The 17284-nt window shown below is 45.6% G+C and overlaps 1 long non-coding RNA gene and 1 pseudogene across 1 annotated transcript; both read left to right on the forward strand.

Moving 5' to 3' along the window:
* Positions 1-939: 939 nt before the first annotated feature.
* Positions 940-17284, forward strand: part of LOC129041525 (retinitis pigmentosa 9 protein-like) — a 30372-nt pseudogene continuing 14027 nt past the window's right edge.
* On the forward strand, positions 1701-11839 carry LOC134739848 (uncharacterized). Its single transcript, XR_010126893.1, has 4 exons — positions 1701-1827; positions 10227-10309; positions 10613-10715; positions 10950-11839. It is a non-coding gene; the product is annotated as an uncharacterized LOC134739848 (long non-coding RNA).

The raw sequence follows: 17284 nt of genomic DNA on the forward strand, positions 1-17284 counted from the left end.
TCTGTCTTAAATAAAAAAAAAAAAAAAAAAAGAAAGAACTAACACCAATTCTTTTCAATCTTTTCCAAAAAAATTAAAGAGAAAGGAAAACTTCCTAACTAATTTTGATGCTAGCATTACCCTGATACAAAGCCAAAGACATTATAAGAAAACTACACCCCCAAATCACTTATCAATATTAATGCAAAAATTCTCAACAAAATGGTAGGAAAACAGGTTGAATACCTTATTAACAGGGTAATGCACTATGACCAAATGGAATTGATTCCTGGAATGCAACGATGGTTCAACACACACAAATCAATAAAAGTAATATGCCACATTAACCTACTTGCACCTACTTGCTGCAAAACAAGTAAGAGGCCCAGGGAAGGTGTCCGTTTAGATTCCATACCAATTTTAGGATTGGCTTTTCTATTTCTGCAAAAATAAAAGTCAGTGGGATTTTGCCAGGGATTGCACTGAATGTGTAGATCACTATGAGGGTGGTAATAACACTTAAGTTTAAGATTAAAGACATTCTTATTAAGGGTTTAGCTGATTGGTACATAACAAGTGCTGTGTATGGTAGCTTTTATTTTCATCTCCAGAACCTATACCTTGCTAAATACAATATACATTGACTATGTTTTAAGCACGGATCATATGATCTGAAAATTGGAGAATTTATATGCAGAGTATTGCTTTCTTCCAAAAATGGCTGAATCCTACTACTATGTAATGAGCAGCTCCCGTGTGTCTGGTCACTGGGGATCTACAAACATGACTTGCACAAGACCCCTTGCCTTGGTCGGGAACCTCAAAGGGGCAGGGAGATGAGTGTGGCCCGGTGGGAACCCTGAAGCTCCTGGAAGCTCCCCCAGGCTCCCAACCAGGGCCCCGCCCCGCCTCGGTTCCAGCCGCCGCCAGGGGGCGCTCCCCGCCCACCGGCAGCGTGGGGCTGGCGGCTGGGCTATGGCGCTCTGCGCACCGACTTGGGGCCGGCCGCGGGGAGGCGGGGATCTGGCGGCCGAGACCGGGACTTCGGGTCCCCTCCCGGGCGAGTCGCGGGGCGACGGCGGGAAGGGACGCCGCGCGGAGGAAGTGCCCTCTTGGCCGCAGCCAGAGCCGCTCCGCAGGTGCCGCGATGTCGTCCTGGCCGGGGCGCGAGGATGCGGGGCCTGAGGGCGCGTGGTGGCCGCAAGAGCCGCCGGATCAGGAGCTGCAGCGGGCCTGGGAGCAGAAGCGGCGGCGGCACGACGCCCAGCAGCTGCAGCAGCTCAAGCACCTGGAGTCCTTGTGAGTCTCGAGCGGCCGTCTGAGCCGCAGTCCGCGCGCCGCCCGTCTTCTGGGAACCGGGGCGCCGGGCGCCGTGGTGGGCGCTGGGCCGGGTCCTCCAAGCCCCCAGGAGCAGACAGGGGTGCGGGCCTGTGAGGAACCTAGTGCCTGCGACGGGACTTCTAGTCCTCACTGGGTGGGGAGCGAGGCCCGCCCGGCCACGGAGGGGCCCTGGAGGCCGCGGCGCGGGTGGAGGAGGGCCTCGGCCCGGGGAGGCGGCAGCGGCTTGCCCTCCTCGCCCCGGCTTTGGTGTGGGCGTCGCCTCTTTTGGGCGAGCCAAGAGTTGTTGGCGCTCGCTTGACATTTGTGAACCGAAGAGGCAAGTTCAACCGAGCACGCTGCCCCCGCGCTCCACCCCTGAGTTCCCTGGGCCACTGCGACATGGAGAAACCCCGTTCTTTTCATCCTCTGCTATGGAGAAGGGACGAGGACACGGGTCCTGCAGTGTTGGTGTGGCGAGGCCGGGAAGAAGAGAGAATGGGCAGCGGGGACTGGCCACGGCGCTGCCAGGTAGAACAAAGGCGGACTTGTTCTTTCCAGGTTGGAGGGAATTTTTTTTTTTTTTTTTTTTTTTTACACCAGGGTCCAGGGTGGGCATTCAGGCTGCCGCTTGGCACCACGTGGAATTCGGGCTCTGACTTGGGAGGCCTTGCGCTCCCGTGGCTCCAGTTCAAGGAGGGTCCAGATGACCCGGGAGAGTGTGGTGTAAAGAAGACTCAAAGGTGGGGTAGGGAAATATGGCTTCCTTCTACCCTTCTAGGTTCTTTAGCTGGGCCACAGATTAAATTGTCATAAGACAGATTAACAAGAGAAAAACTATTTTTACATACCCATGCACTGGAGGGCCGCAGAAGTGGGAGACTGAAAGAAGGGCCAGGGAATAGGAGCGTGGGCCTTTTGGGGCGTGGTGGAGACAAATTATGGAAGGGTCAAAATGCACGATGAATAAAGGTTGCTTTGTTAGGCTCCCAGGTGATAAAAGCTGTCTCCAGGCAGCTCTCTTTCTGATACAGATACGTTTACTCATGGAAATTTCCTTTAAAGATGTAAATTTCTCTTTACAAAAGGGGAGCAGTTGCCGGCGAGGTGAAGTTTTCCTGTGTTGGCTGGTTCTCAGTTTCTTTTAGCTCAGAGTCATCAATATGTCAGGGTGGCATATTTTGGTGCCAATTAATTTGAGCTTTTTCATATATTTTGGTAATGAAATATCACATGCCTGTAACACATATAAACATAGGCATACAAACAGAAGCAGATCTTTTATCTTTTATAAGATTCTTCATTAGCCAGTTTTCTAATAGTCTATGTCCACTTTAGATGATCGTCTAAAGTGATCATCCACTTAGATCGTCTACTTAGTGATCCTCCACTTAGTGATCGTCCGCTTTAGAGGATCAGTCTCTTGATTATCTTTTCCACTACCCTAAGTAATTAGTAGCTAGGCAACCCTAAGTTTGCACTTTCAAAAGCCTATTAGATGAAACAAAGTAAAAAATTTACATCTAAAAGACACAGAACTTGTACCTAAACAGAATTATTTGCTGAGACAAAGAAAGGCATAGGTTAAAAACTGGTTAAAATTACCAGGAAAAGTATTTTAAACAGAGGTACCGTACCGTTTGTTAGGTAAACTTTAAGCCAATGTCTTCCCCATCCTGAAATTTTCTAGTGGTTTAGGTCCACCGAGGGAGATGCCCTTACAAATGGAGGTTCTTTTCTTTTAATAGATGTAGATTTCTTTTTCTTTTTCTTTCTTTTTCTTATTTATTTATTTATTTTTTTTGTGACGGAGTGTCCCTCAGTCACCCAGGCTGGAGTGTATTGACACAATCTCGACTCACTGCAACCTCCGCCTCCCAGGTGCAAATGATTCTCCTGCCTCAGCCTCCCAAGTAGCTGGGGTTACAGGTGTGTGCCACCACACCCAGCTAATTTTTTTGTATTTTTAGTAGAGATGGGATTTCACCATGTTGGCCAGGCTGACCTCGAACTCGTGACCTCAGGTGATCCACCCGCCTTGGCCTCCCAAAGTGCTGGGATTACAGGCTTGAGCCACTGTGCCCGGTGGTAGATTTCTTTTATAAAGAGTTTCAGGCTGGGCGCCGGTGGCTCACGCCTTTAATCCCAGCACTTTGGGAGGCTGAGGTGGGCAGATCACTTGAGGTCGGGAGCTGAAGACCAGCCCGGCCAACATGACAAAACCCTGTCTCTACTAAAAATATAAAAATTAGACAGGCTTGGTGGCGCACGCCTGTAATCCCAGCTACTGAGTAGGCTGAGGCACGAGAATCTCTTGAACCTGGAGGCGGAGGTTGTGTTGAGTTGAGATCCTGCCACTGCACTCCAGCCTGGGCAACAGAGCAAGACTTTTTTTTTTTTTAAACAGAGTTTCAAAGTAGCCAGCTAAATGTCAGGAAGTTGCATTTTGGCAACTGATTTAGTTTAATAGATTGTTCCTTCTTCTTCTTCTTCTTTTTTTTTTTTTTTGAGGCAGAGTCTCCCTCTTTTGCCCAGGCTGGAGTGCAGTGGCGCTATCTCAGCTCACTGCAACTTCTGCCTCCCGGGTTCAAGAGATTCTCTGCCGGGCGCGGTGGCTCACGCCTGTAATCCCAGCACTTTGGGAGGCCGAGGCCGGTGGATCACGAGGTCAGGAGATTGAGACCATCCTGGCTAACGTGGTGAAATCCCGTCTCTACTAAAAATACAAAAAATTAGCCGGGCGTGGTGGCGGACACCTGTAGTCCCAGCTGCTTGGGAGGCTGAGGCAGGAGAATGGCATGAACCCGGGAGGCGGAGCTTGCAGTGAGCCGAGATGGCGCCACTGCACTCCAGCCTGGGTGGCAGAGCGAGACTCCGTCTCAAAAAAAAAAAAAAAAAAAAAAGAGATTCTCGTGCCTCAGCCTCTTGAGTAGCTGAGATTACAGGCACCTGCTACCACACCGAGCTAATTTTTGTATTTTTAGTAGAGAGAGGGTTTCGCCATGTTGGCCAGGCTGGTCTCGAACTCCCATTCTCAAGTGATCTGCCTGTCTTGGCCTCCCAAAGTGCTAGGATTACAGGCGAGAGCCAGATAGATTGTTTCTTAATGAGATTTCTGACTTCAGGATGGAGCCTCTTAATGAATAGGACGGTTAAAGAAGTTGCAGTTTTCAGGGCCTAATATTTAAATATGTGAAAAGCAGGCACAGCTGAAAGGCAGAACATTCAGATCTTTAAAATTCAAGGATTCTACTTTTACATTGAATCCCAGGTCCCCAAGAAGAGGGAAATACCACCGAACCAGTGTGAATTCTTTCCACAGTTTTCCTCAAGACAAGGACATTTCACAGAGGCTGGTGGGTGACCTGACTCCATCAATCCACTCTGCAATCAGCCCCTCTCCCACAGGAGTCTTCAAGTGTTCAAAGCATACCTTTTTAATCTAAACAGGCAAAGGAACAAGTTGCCTCCTTCAGTAGTGACCATTCACTGCAACAGCTATCAGCCACTTCCAAAACTGCAGCTTTTGCCAGTGACTTGCCAGCCATCACACATGCAAATGTCAAGTTCTCCCCCACAATACAAAGTAATACCTCATACTCCAAAAGCCAAAGAGATCCAGAAACTCCGTGCAAAATAGAGCAGAGCCATAGACCTGAGAGAAGCCTACTCATGACTCTTAGATTCCATGAGAAAGACTGAAGACCCCAAAAAAGGGTGGGCATGGCCCCTTTTTCCGTGTCCTCAAGGGGTCTCAGGAGTGCCAGAAGTCTCCTACGTGTTACCAAAGATGGCAAAAGGGAGAAGGAGCAGAAGTGGAAGGAAATGAAAGAGTTAAGTATTAGAGGGGCCAGTTTGGGAGATTTTCAGCTTCCTAAAAGGCCAATGAAGTTTTACATTTTTCTCAACCAAAATCATGCCAACAAGGTAGGAAGCAAACAGTGGCCTCCAACATTTTTTTAAAAGGAGTTTCAGTTGACTGAAAAATATTATCAGGAATAAGGTCGAAAAGAGAAAAAGCAGAAAGGCCTTTTTTAGTTCTCAAAAAAAAAAAAAATTATAGCCTAAATATCAGCCTTTAATTAAGCAGCTGACTCTGACCACAGAGCTTTTTTTTTTTTTTGAGATGGAGTCTCACTCTGTCACCCAGGCTGGAGTGCAGTGGCACGATTTCGGCTCACTGCAACCTCCGCCTCCCGGCTTCCAGTGATTCTCCTGCCTCAGCCTCCAGAGTAGCTGGGATTACAGGCATGCGCCACCACAGCTGACTAATTTTTGTATCTTTGGTAGAGATGGGGTTTCACCATGTTGATCAGGCTGGTCTCGAACTCCTGACCTCGTGATCCACCCAACTCGGCCTCCCAAAGTGCTGGGATTACAGGCGTGAGCCACTGCGCCTGGCCGACCACACAGCTCTTTAAAAAATTTTTTTTATATCTCTTATGAGCAGATTTCAGCCAGGACAAACAGAAAGGAGATTTCCCATTTAATTTGTCTGGTTCTAAACCCAGCTTTTCCCAATTGTGCAGAAAATTGAATTACTTTAGGCATTTCAAAGGACCCCCATATTGGCCATCATAATTTGGGGTCCTCTCGAGTCATGTGGGCCAATGTGTGCGAATACTTATAAGATGAAACTCGGCAGGTATTGCACATAAAACCAGCTGGTGTCTCCGAGGGAGGGTGCCTCCTTGGGGAGTCCTCAGACCCAGATGATTTGTTACCCATAATTTAGAGACCTGAATCATTCATGACTCTGAGCAGTGTTTTGGGCCTAAATGTGCCGCTTGTGAGTATATCACTTCAGTGTGTCACCAGCGAGTCAGGTCTCCTCTCTTATGTGTCTCAGAAACTATGAATCCCCTGAGGGTCACAGAGGAATCACAAATGCAAGATGACCAGCCTTTATGCACACTCACTGGCAGAGTGAGAGGGTACAGATGTTCTCACAGAGGAAACCCTGTAAGGCCACTGAATGTTACGGACAAAGTCCTGGCACCTCGCCAAGTCTCTAATTATTTAGAGTTCCCTAATGGGCCAGAGGGAACAAGTGCCTTTAATCTTCAGAGGGAAGTATTCACTCTCATAAATTAGGAAAAGGGACTCCAAGAGAGGTTGGTCCAGGGTGAAACAAGCACAATTTCCATAACGAAAGGTCACAATGCAACAAGACCTTGGCCCCAAACCAAAGTAAATTGGCGACTTAAGACCCATGTGTTGGCAGATAAAAATCCTGATCCCCTGACCTTAGGAAAGTCAGAGATGGGAGTTCATGTTGGTACCAAGTGCCGCTTTCAGAGAGAAACACTGGGCAGTGGTAGAGGGAGGGACCTATTCTGCCAACTACGCCACATATGTTGACCCAAACGAAAAAACTGAAGCTAAATTAATGTAAGTATAGAGTTTATTTTGGGCCAAGTTTGAGGGCTGCAACCCAGGAGTGTATATTCAGGCAACTTAAATAGATACTCCCAGCTTGCAGTCCTCAAATTTGGCTCAGATGAACTCTACTGACATTAATTTTGCCTTCTGTTTTTTCTTTGGGTTGACATAGTGTGATGTTCACTCAGTCAACACTTTGTTTCTGTCACAGGCACTTTTTGTTACCTATGCTATATGGGTCATGTAAGGAAAAGTCCTCAAGGAGTTAAAATCCTTTATAATCAGACTTCTGGGAGATTGCATACAAAATGCATTTTTTTGGTGGAGTCTGGCCTACTTTTTGGTGGCCCAAGAGCTGAATGACTTTTCACCTTAACAGGGCAGTGGTTTCAGGATGGAGACCCTGCATTGTGGGCATCCACATTACTGGGCATTTTGGCCTTTTCAAGTCACCGGGTGGTGCTCTTGTTCTCCCATGGAAGACATGTTTAAAGATCTTTCTCTAGCATAACTGCAGGCAGGGCCTGGCCCTGCCCGACGCTCAGTATATTTAGCTGTAGGATGCCACACAGTGGTTAATACTATGTGTTTATTTTGTAGCTCCTAGACAGCAGAGAGATTATAACCTACTTTTGCAAATGATAAAGTGGAACCTCACCAGCTAAGTAATATAGACCTATAAACTAGCAAAACCAGACGTTTACTTCTGCCATGGTTTTAATGTGTCCTCGAAGTTGATGTGTTGGAGAGCTGGGCATAGTGGCTCATGCCTGTAATCCCAGCACTTTGAGAGGCCTGGGTGGGCGGATTGCTTGAGCCCAGGAGTTTGAGACCAGCCTGGCCAACATATTGAGGACCCATCTCTACAATAAAAATAAGATTAGCTGGGTATGGTGGTGTGCACCTATAGTCCCAGCTACTCTGTAGGCTGAGGTAGAAGGATCACTTGAGCCTGAGAGGTTGAGGCTGCAATGAACTGTGATCAGGCCTGCACTTCAGACTGGGCAACAGAGTGAAACTCTTGTCTCAAAAAGTTCATTTATTGAAACGATACCCAATGTAACAGTGTTGAGAGATAGGACTTTTAAGATATGATTATGTCAGGCGGGCTCTGCCCTTTTTGTTTGTTTTTTGAGATGGAGTCTCACTCTGTCGCCAGACTGGAGTGCAGTGGTGTGATCTTGGCTCACTGCAACTTCCGCCTCCCAGGTTCAAGCAATTTTCCTGCCTCAGCCTCCCAAGTGGCTGGGACTACAGGCGCACACCACCACGCTCAGCTGATTTTTGTATTTTTAGTAGAGACAGGGTTTCACCATGTTGGCCAGGATGGTCTCCATCTCTTGACCTCATGAGCCACCCGCCTCGGCCTCCCAAAGTTGTGGGATTACAGGTGTAAGCCCCCGCACCCAGCCGGCTCTGCCCTTATAAGTGGATAGGCGCTGTTATCTCAGGAGTGGATTAGTTATTGCTGGAGTGGGTTTCTGATAAAAACATGAGTTTGCTGTGCTTCACCACCCATGCTCTCTCTTGCTCTTCTGCCTTCTGCTATGGGATGAGGAAGCGAAGAAATCCCTTGCCAGATGCTAGCCCCTTGACCTTGGACTTTCTAGCCTCCAGAACTGTAAGAAATAAATCTCCATTCCTTGTAAATTGCCCAGTCTCAGGTATTCTGTTATATCAGCATAAAATGGGCTAAGATTCTCAGAGCACTGGGATTTTCTAGTTTCAGAGATTTACAACTGACTGGACCGTCAATATGTTTCCTTTGGCTAGTTCGGAGACTTGTTTGCTTTTAAATCAAATGTTATTCATTCCAGAGTAATACTTCATGTAATTTAAGCTGTTTAATCAAATAGTACCAAAGGCTTTTTTTTTTCTTGACCCAAGTGAACTCACAAGAAAAGGCTAATTTAAAAAAATAGTGGTTTGAGACTCCAGTTACCCTATATATTCTCTGCACCCCTCTCACCATCGAGACTTCTGTGAGGAAACTTAGTTTTTTTCATCTGGGACGTAACTGCTTATTTTATTTTGTTATTATTATTATTTTATTATTATTTTTTGAGACGGAGTCTAGCTCTGTCACCCAGGCTGGAGTGCAGTGGCGCCATTTCAGCTCACTGCAAGCGGACATTCTCCTGCCTCAGCCTCCCGAGTAGCTGGGACTACAGGCACCCATCACCATGCCCAGCTAATTTTTTGTATTTTTAGTAGAGACGGGGTTTCACCGTGTTAGCCAGGATGGTCTTGATCTCCTGACCTCGTGATCCACCGGCCTCGGCCTCCCAAAGTGCTGGGATTACAGGTGTGAGCCACTGTGCAAGGCTGTAACTGTTTATTTTAAAATCATGTTTCTTGCCTTTCTTTCCCTCCCTGTCTCCCTCCCTTCCTCCCTCCCTCCCTCCCTCCCTCCCTCCCTCCCTTCCTCCCTTCCTCCCTTCCTTCCTGGTTTTTTAGAAGGAGGGTCTAGCTGTGTTGCCCAGGCTGGTTTTGGACTTAAGGATTCCTCCCAGCCTGGCCTCCCAAGTGCTAGGATTACAGGCATGAGCCCCCGTGCCCAGCCGTATATTGCCTTTTTTGATTCCATAATGGACATTATCTATTTAAGGGGAAAATTTTTTTTCCTTCCACTCTTCTAAGGTCCAGGGCCCCTGTAACAGAAGATTAATAATAAAAAAACAAGCATTGCCAGACACAGTGGCTCCCGCCTGTACTCCCAGCACTTTGGGAGACTGAAGCGGGTGGATCACCTGAGGTCAGAAGTTTGAGCAGCCTGACCAACATGGAAGAAACCCTGTCTCTACTAAAAATACAAAATTAGCCGGGCCTGGTGGCACATGCCTATAATCTCAGCTACTCAGGAAGCTGAGGCGGGAGAATCGCCTGAACCTGGGAGGCGGAGGTTGCGGTGAGCTAAGATTGTGCCATTGCACTCCAGCCTGGGCAATGAGAGTGAAACTCCATCTTAAAAAAAAAAAAAAAAAAAAGGCTGGGCGCAGTGGTTCATGCCTGTAATCCCAGCAGTTTGGGAGGCTGAGGCGGGCAGATCACTAGGTCAAGAGATCGAGACCATCCTGGACAACATGGTGAAACCCCCGTCTCTACCAAAAATACAAAAATTAACCAGGCGTGGTGGTGTGCGCCTGTAGTTTCAGCTACTTGAGAGGCTGTGGCAGGAGAATCACTTGAACCCGGGAGGTGGAGGTTGTGGTGCATTGCACTCCAGCCTGGAAATGAGGGCAAAACTCTCTCTCAAACAAACAAACAGAAAAAAACAAGCAGAAGTTTATTACCATGTATATGTTCTATATACATGGGAGATACGCAGTGGAATGAAAAATCTCGAAGAAGTGGTTTTGGATTCAGGCTTAAATATCATGTTCAGCTAAATCAAAGAAAGAAAGATATGGGGGAACTGAGCTATGGGATAGTGACCAAGAAAAGTATGATAAATAAAGGTAAGGTTTGTTATGCAGGTTTGCGTCTGTGCTTTCCCCGTTGTTAGCATTCTCTTGTGATTGAAAGACATTTTTCTCTTTCTTATATAGAAAGGGTCTCACCTGTGGCCAGCAGCGGTGGCTCATGCCTGTAATCCCAGCACTTTGAGAGGCCGCGGTGGGCAGATCACAAGGTCAGGAGTTCGAGACCAGCCTGAGCAACATGTTGAAACCCTGTCTCTACTAAAAACAAAAAAAATTATCTGGGTGTGGTGGCACACGTCTGTAATCCCAGCTACTCAGGAGGCTGAGGCAGGAGAATCACTTGAACCGGGAGGCAGAGGTTGCAGTGAGCAGAGATCAAGCCACTGCACTCTAGCCTGGGTGACAGAGAAAGACCCCATCTCAAAAAAAAAAAAGGGTCTCACCTGAAATGGAGATTTCCTTTATAGATGAACATTTCTCTTACAAAAGGGTGACTTCTGCTCTCTTTTCAGAGCTTCCCCTGTGTCTGCTGTTTCTCAAAATGATCCTTAGCCAAAAAGGTGTACTTTGAGGTAGCATATTCTGGTCTCCTACAGCTATTCAACTGAGGGCAGAGTAAGTAAGATTTTAGTTGTTTTACTACCCTTGTTGCCATCCTTCCTATGTAGCCATATTATAATAATTTTTGCTAAATTAGTAGTTAATGTTAACATAAGTATTACTATGCAATATCATTCACTTTTGCATCAAATAATGGCCTATGATTTATTTTGTATTTTTAAAGTAGTTAATAAGAGCCTGAGTTTTTTTCATTTGCTTAACTTTTTTTTTTTTTTTTTTTTTTTTGAGATGGTCTCACTCTGTTGGCCCAGGCTGGAATGCAATGGTGTGACCTCAGCTCACTGCAACCTCCATCTCTTGGCTTCAAGCGATTCTCCTGCCTCAGCCTCCCGAGTAGCTAGGACTACAGGTGTGCGCCACCATACCCAGCTAATTTTTGTATGTTTAGTAGAGATGGGGTTTCCCCATGTTGGCCAGGCAGATCTTGAACTCCTGACCTCAAGTGATCCACCCACCTCAGCCTCCCAAAGTGCTGGGATTACAGGTGTGAGCCACAATGCCTGGCTGAATATTATTATTATTATTATTGTATTATTATTATTATTATTATTATACTTTAGGTTTTAGGGTTCATGTGCACAATGTGCAGGTTAGTTACATATGTATACATGTGCCATGCTGGTGCACTGTACCCACTAACTCGTCATCTAGCATTAGGTATATCTCCCAATGCTATCCCTCCCCGCTCCCCCCACCCCACAACAGTCCCCAGAGTGTGATGATCCCCTTCCTGTGTCCATGTGTTCTCATTGTTCAGTTCCCACCTATGAGTGAGAATATGCGGTGTTTGGTTTTTTGTTCTTGCGATAGTTTACGGAGAATGATGATTTCCAATTTCATCCATGTCCCTACAAAGGACATGAACTCATCATTTTTTATGGCTGCATAGTATTCCATGGTGTATATGTGCCACATTTTCTTAATCATCGTTGGACATTTGGGTTGGTTCCAAGTCTTTGCTATTGTGAATAGTGCCGCAATAAACATATGTGTGCATGTGTCTTTATGGTAGCATGATTTATAGTCCTTTGGGTATATACCCAAACAAATTTACATGAATATTATTTTAAACTTTGGAAATATCTTAACATGCTACATAAACTAATGACTTGTTTAGCCCTGGGGAAAAAAGCATCAGCCCCCCTTAAACTGGTGGGAACGTTGTAAAATGGATTATTTAGGAAACGCCATTGCAAATAATAATAGAATTCAGAATGTACAGTTCTATCACATTCCTTTTCCATCTAGGCAAAATAGTTACATATTTTTCAGGAATTTGGAACTTAGTTTGGCCATATGTTGTTTGTTCAGCTCCTGTGGCAAAAATGGTTATTTGTTGGATTATTGGATATTTTCATAGACTTTACCACCTCCCTTCCAAACTCTCTTAGGCCTCTGTGCATAAGGCATAATATTTTTTAATTTTTATTTAATTATGTATTTATTTATTATTTTTTGAGACAGAGTCTTGCTCTGTCGCCCAGGCTGGAATGCAGTGGTGCGATCTTGGCTCACTGCAAGCTCCACCTCCCGGGTTCATGCCATTCTCCTGCCTCAGCCTCCCGAGTAGCTGGGACTACAGGCGCCTGCCACTGCGCCCAGCTAATTTTTTTGTATTTTTGGTAGAGACGGGGTTTCACCGTGTTAGCCAGGATGGTCTCGATCTCCTGACCTCGTGGTCCTCCCGTCTCGGCCTTCCAAAGTGCTGGGATTACAGGCATAAGCCACCGCACCCGGCCTTTTTTAATTTTTTGTTTTGTAGAGATGAGGTCTTACTATGTTGCCCAGGCTGATGGCAAACTCCTAGCCTCAAGTGATCCTCTTGCCTCAGCTTCCCAAAGTGTTGGGATAACAGGCATGAGCGGCCAAGGCATAGTATTAACACCTCTAAAGGATGGCTGCAGGTGGTCTGTATCATCTTACCATTATTCTTGCTTATGATATACCACAGCTTTCCATTAGAAGATATTTTAAGTATTTACTTTGGAAAAGCACTGTATCATACCTAAAAAGCTAATTCCACTACTACCCAGTTGTTTACTATGTAATCTTCATGGAGTAGGGTCTCCTATTCCATGGATCAGTGATAGTGAGGGTGAGAGGAGTCCTTTGACGGTGTCCACAGATGAAGCCAAAGGGAAATCTTTCTTGCTGTAGCGACCTGTGCCATTTCTCATCTGTACTCTGGCAAAGTCCTTTTCTCTGACACCTTGGAGGCGAATGGAAGGGAAAGCATTTCACTTTTTCCTTAGTCTGTTCTCCCTAATCCCTCCCTCCCCCGTATTTACTCTGTTCCAAAAGGGTCTCTAAAATCAGTTCATAAGGAATGGGTCAGGATGAAGAGAACATTAAATCATTAAGCGTTCCTATACTTTGCAGCCATTCTGAAGTATGGAAATGAGTACTTACTTGTAGGTTTAGAGGGTTAAGGCACAGATCTGAGCTACAAATATTTATGTTACTTTTTTGGGGGAGGTGCAAATCCCTCTAAGAGCCCGAGTTGCTCTTTGAGTGCATGAACACCTCGCCTGCAGAATTTCCTTCACATCTCGCCGCCTGTTCCAGATACAGACTTTGTGTGCTCAGCATTCTGGGTCTCCCTCGGGTTCAGTCCCTGGATGGAAATAAGGAAGTCCTGGCCCGTCTTTTGTGGCAGGTGCCACCTAGCACAGGGAGGAGAAGCGTTCTGCTCTTCCCAGGTAATACCTGTCTGTGCGGGGGAAGGAAAAATGGCTTCCCTACACCCTTCTAAATTCTTTGGCTAGGCTACTAATTAAATGAACATAAGACGGATTAACAGGAGGAAAAAAAATCTTAATTACATGTCTATGCATGGGAGTCCCACAAAAATATGAGACTCAAAGAAGCACCAGAGGAACCTTATATAGCATCCTCAGCTGCAGAAAGGAACAGGGGATTGGGGCTTCTGGAGGAGGGGTAGAAATAAATTATGGGAGGATGGGGGAGGAAACATATGGTGAATAAAGTTTGCATTTTTATGTAGATAAAAGTCTTTCATGTAATAAAATTTGTCTGGGAGCAGCTCTTTTCCTTATACAAACTCCTTTATTACTAATGTAAATTTCCTTTATATAATCGATGTAAATTTCTCTTACAAAATGGCAGCTTTTCAGGGCTATTCCTTGTCTGCAGTTTCTCAAAGTAATCAGCTTGAAATAATTAATATGCCAATGAAACATATTTTAGGGTGGCATATTCTGGTGCTCGGCAGTCATTTTTGGGTTGCTGTGTCCTGGCGTCAACATCTGTAAACCTGGAGGGCAGACGGGTGGGCGGGCGGAATTGGAGCTGGCGTTGCAGGCCCGTGGGTGAAGGTGCCTCTGGGACAGGCCTGTCCACGCAGCTCTGTGCATCCTCCGCTGTGCCACCCACACTGTGTTGGAACAGATTGCACTCCTTTCCCCCAGGAGCCTGTTCATTGTTGAGTACATGGATGTTATGCTAGGTCAGTAACCTGAGAAAAACACAGTGGTGTTTTGGAACCAGAGGACCCACGGTCTTCTCACCTCATACTCTCCCTGCAACCTCTTGCTTTCCTTTCTCCTCCAGACAAGATCATTTTGCTGAGAGACATCAGTTATTTCAATGAACATAACTTCTGGATCTCTGCAGGATGTGTTATCTCATCAGTTTATTTATATGTGATCCGGAATGCTGAGCATATTTTATTAACTGTTTTAGATATAGTAAAATGTAGTTTTGAATTTTCTCTAAGAATCTCCTTTTTATTCTGACCTGGCTGCTGCCTTTTGTTTATAAAAGTATGTTACGTTCCCATTAAAATGGTTGATGGTTTTGTTTTTTGTTTTCCAGTTACGAAAATCGTCCTCCTGGGCTTATCAAGGTTAGTGTGAAGTTTGTACTCTTGGTTATTCCACTAGACATACTTACACACTCAGTAACTCGTTATGAAAAATGGTTGCATGACATTTAAATACCCTTTTATGAAAAGCCTGTTTCTTTCCTGCAGATGACTGAGGGGTCATAATTTTTAGTGTTGTCACAAGCCTCTGCCTTTGTGGAAATTTCATCAGCTGTGTTTCCCTTCCCTGAGGAACCAGTGCAGGCCCACATGGGTTCCTTGGCCGTGGCCCCCTTGTCTCTGACTGGGTAACGACACCTTTAGGCTCAGCTGCCTCCTTTTCTTGTCAGCCTTACTTGGCTCAGTCCCTCAGTCCATCCTGTGTTGGTTTCTTGAGTATCAGCAGCTCAGAGAGCAGTCAACTCCGAGGAGACCCGACAGCTCATCCAGTCCAGCTCCCCGGTGCAGGCATCCTTCCTGCAGCTCCCTGGCTATGGCGCCAGGGTGTGTGCGCACGAGGGAGACTTAGAGTGGCAGGCCACAGCCAAGAAAAATTGCTGTTTCGTAACTCTCAATGAAGAAAGATTCTTCGCCAAGCACAGTGGCACATGCCTATAATCCCAGCACTTTGGGAGGCTGAGGCAGGTGGACCACCTGAGGTCAGGAGTTCGAAATCAGCCTGGGCAACATGGCAAAAAACTGTCTCTATTAAAAATACACACATACAAAAAAATTAGCTGGACATGGTTGTGCACATCTGTAATCCCAGCTACTCAGGAGGCCAAGGCACAAGAATCTCTTGAACCTGGGAGGTAGAGGTTGCAATGGGCCGACATTGCACCACTGCACTCCAGCCTGGATGACAGAGCAAGACTGTGTCAAAAAAAAAAAAAAAAAAAAAAGATTCTTAAAAACCATCCTTCTATTGAAATTTAATATTCATGGAAACTTGAAAAAATTACAGCATGCATGCGACTGTAAAACATGATAGGGGCCTTCAGGGTATAATAAGTTATTGTAGCATAATATGCCATTTCTATTATTCCAGGAAGCCTGATTTACTTTAATTCATACATCTTGCTTCATTCTACATTTTGAGGTAGTGAAACCTTTTTTTAAAAAACCTTAGAATCTAATTTACATCAAAATTTGGAGCTCACCAGTCATTGCTATATAAGGACAGATTTTTCTGCTTCACCAGTAACTTTTCTCTAAGAACAGCTACATTGTTTTTGGTATAGTTCTTCTGGTACATTTGTTTCCTGTTTTTTCAATCAAGTGTAACTGTCTTTCTTTCTAGTTTTGAGGGGTAATTAAGATGACATTGGCACCCACAACTCAGGAAAAAGCCAGGCGAGGGTGACTCCAAGGGAAGCAGGAGAGAATCCCAGTGCTCTCTTGCCATGCTGTTTACACCTTGTTCCCTTCGTTTAGGAAGATGAGGCTAAGCCAGAAGATTGCATACCAGATGTACCAGGCAATGAACACGCCAGGGAATTTCTGGTTCATGCATCAACTAAAGGACTTTGGATGCCACTGGGGAAAGAAGTCAAAAGTTATGCAGTGTGAGTGTGGGAGAGTTTCCCTAATCCATGCAACTTACATGCCGCAACTTACAAAGCGCGTTTACTTCTTTTATTTAACTTGTTCTCACCACAGCCCTCTTAGAGCCAAGGCAGAAGTTCTCTGTCTTCTAGATGAGGAAACAGATGTGTGTATGTCAGTAAGTGGTCCCTGGGAAGACGTAGAGCAAAACTTTGACTCTAGGGTTCCTGATTCCAAGTCCAGCATTCTTTGCTCAGGACTGTCACTGCCTTGAGAGTACACTCTTCGGTGTTACTCCTGGAATAGAAAGGACTTTCTGTGGTGGAAATGCCATGGGAGTGAGGGATGCATTAGAGGACGGGTCTTTTTGGGTCTTGCCTCTGTTGGGCACTCTCTATCAGTGGTGCTTTGTCCATATAACCGAGAGAAGCTACCATGGGAGGATGGATCTACACAGGTAGAACTCTCTGTGCCCTGCCCCTCCGTAGCAGTTAACACATTCGAGAGCATATGAAATTACTCTTCCATTGGGAGGCCGAGGCGGTGGATCATGAGGTCAGGAGATCGAGACCATCCTGGCCAACGTGGTGAAACCCCGTCTCTACTAAAAATACAAAAATTAGCTGGGCATGGTGGCGCGTGCCTGTATTCCCAGGTACTCGGGAGGCTGAGGCAGGAGAATCGCTTGAACCAGGGAGTCGGAGGTTACAGTGAGCTGAGATCATGCCATTGCACTCCAGCCTGGTGACAGAGTAAGACTCCATCTCAAAGAAAAAAAAAATCACTCTTCCAAAGAGTCGAGCTTTTTTAGTTGGTTGTTTTGATGTTTATCTCCACATCTTAATGTCATAGTTGCATTGTTGCTCCATGATTTTTCAAGTTTGGTTATTTTCTGTTGCCTCTGTACAGTGGAAGATGAGTATGTAGTTCTCTCTCCTGCTCTCACCATACATGTGTACCCTTCTGTATCTCATTTTCCCAGTAATTATTATATCATAAACTTAGTTAAATAATTCTTTGGTATTTACTATGATTATGACCAGAGGTGAGCTGTATCTTGCAAAATGTGTCCGCTCAAAATGTGTCCTGTTTTTATTGTTTTTGAGCTTTTGTTGTTATTATTATTGTTTTTGCTTTCCATGTACTGATCTGTAATTCAACCTCAACATTTTTCCAAGCTTCAAACTTAAGACCT

The sequence above is a fragment of the Pongo pygmaeus genome, chromosome 6 (assembly GCF_028885625.2).
Source record: "Pongo pygmaeus isolate AG05252 chromosome 6, NHGRI_mPonPyg2-v2.0_pri, whole genome shotgun sequence".
Taxonomy (NCBI): Eukaryota; Metazoa; Chordata; class Mammalia; order Primates; family Hominidae; genus Pongo; species Pongo pygmaeus.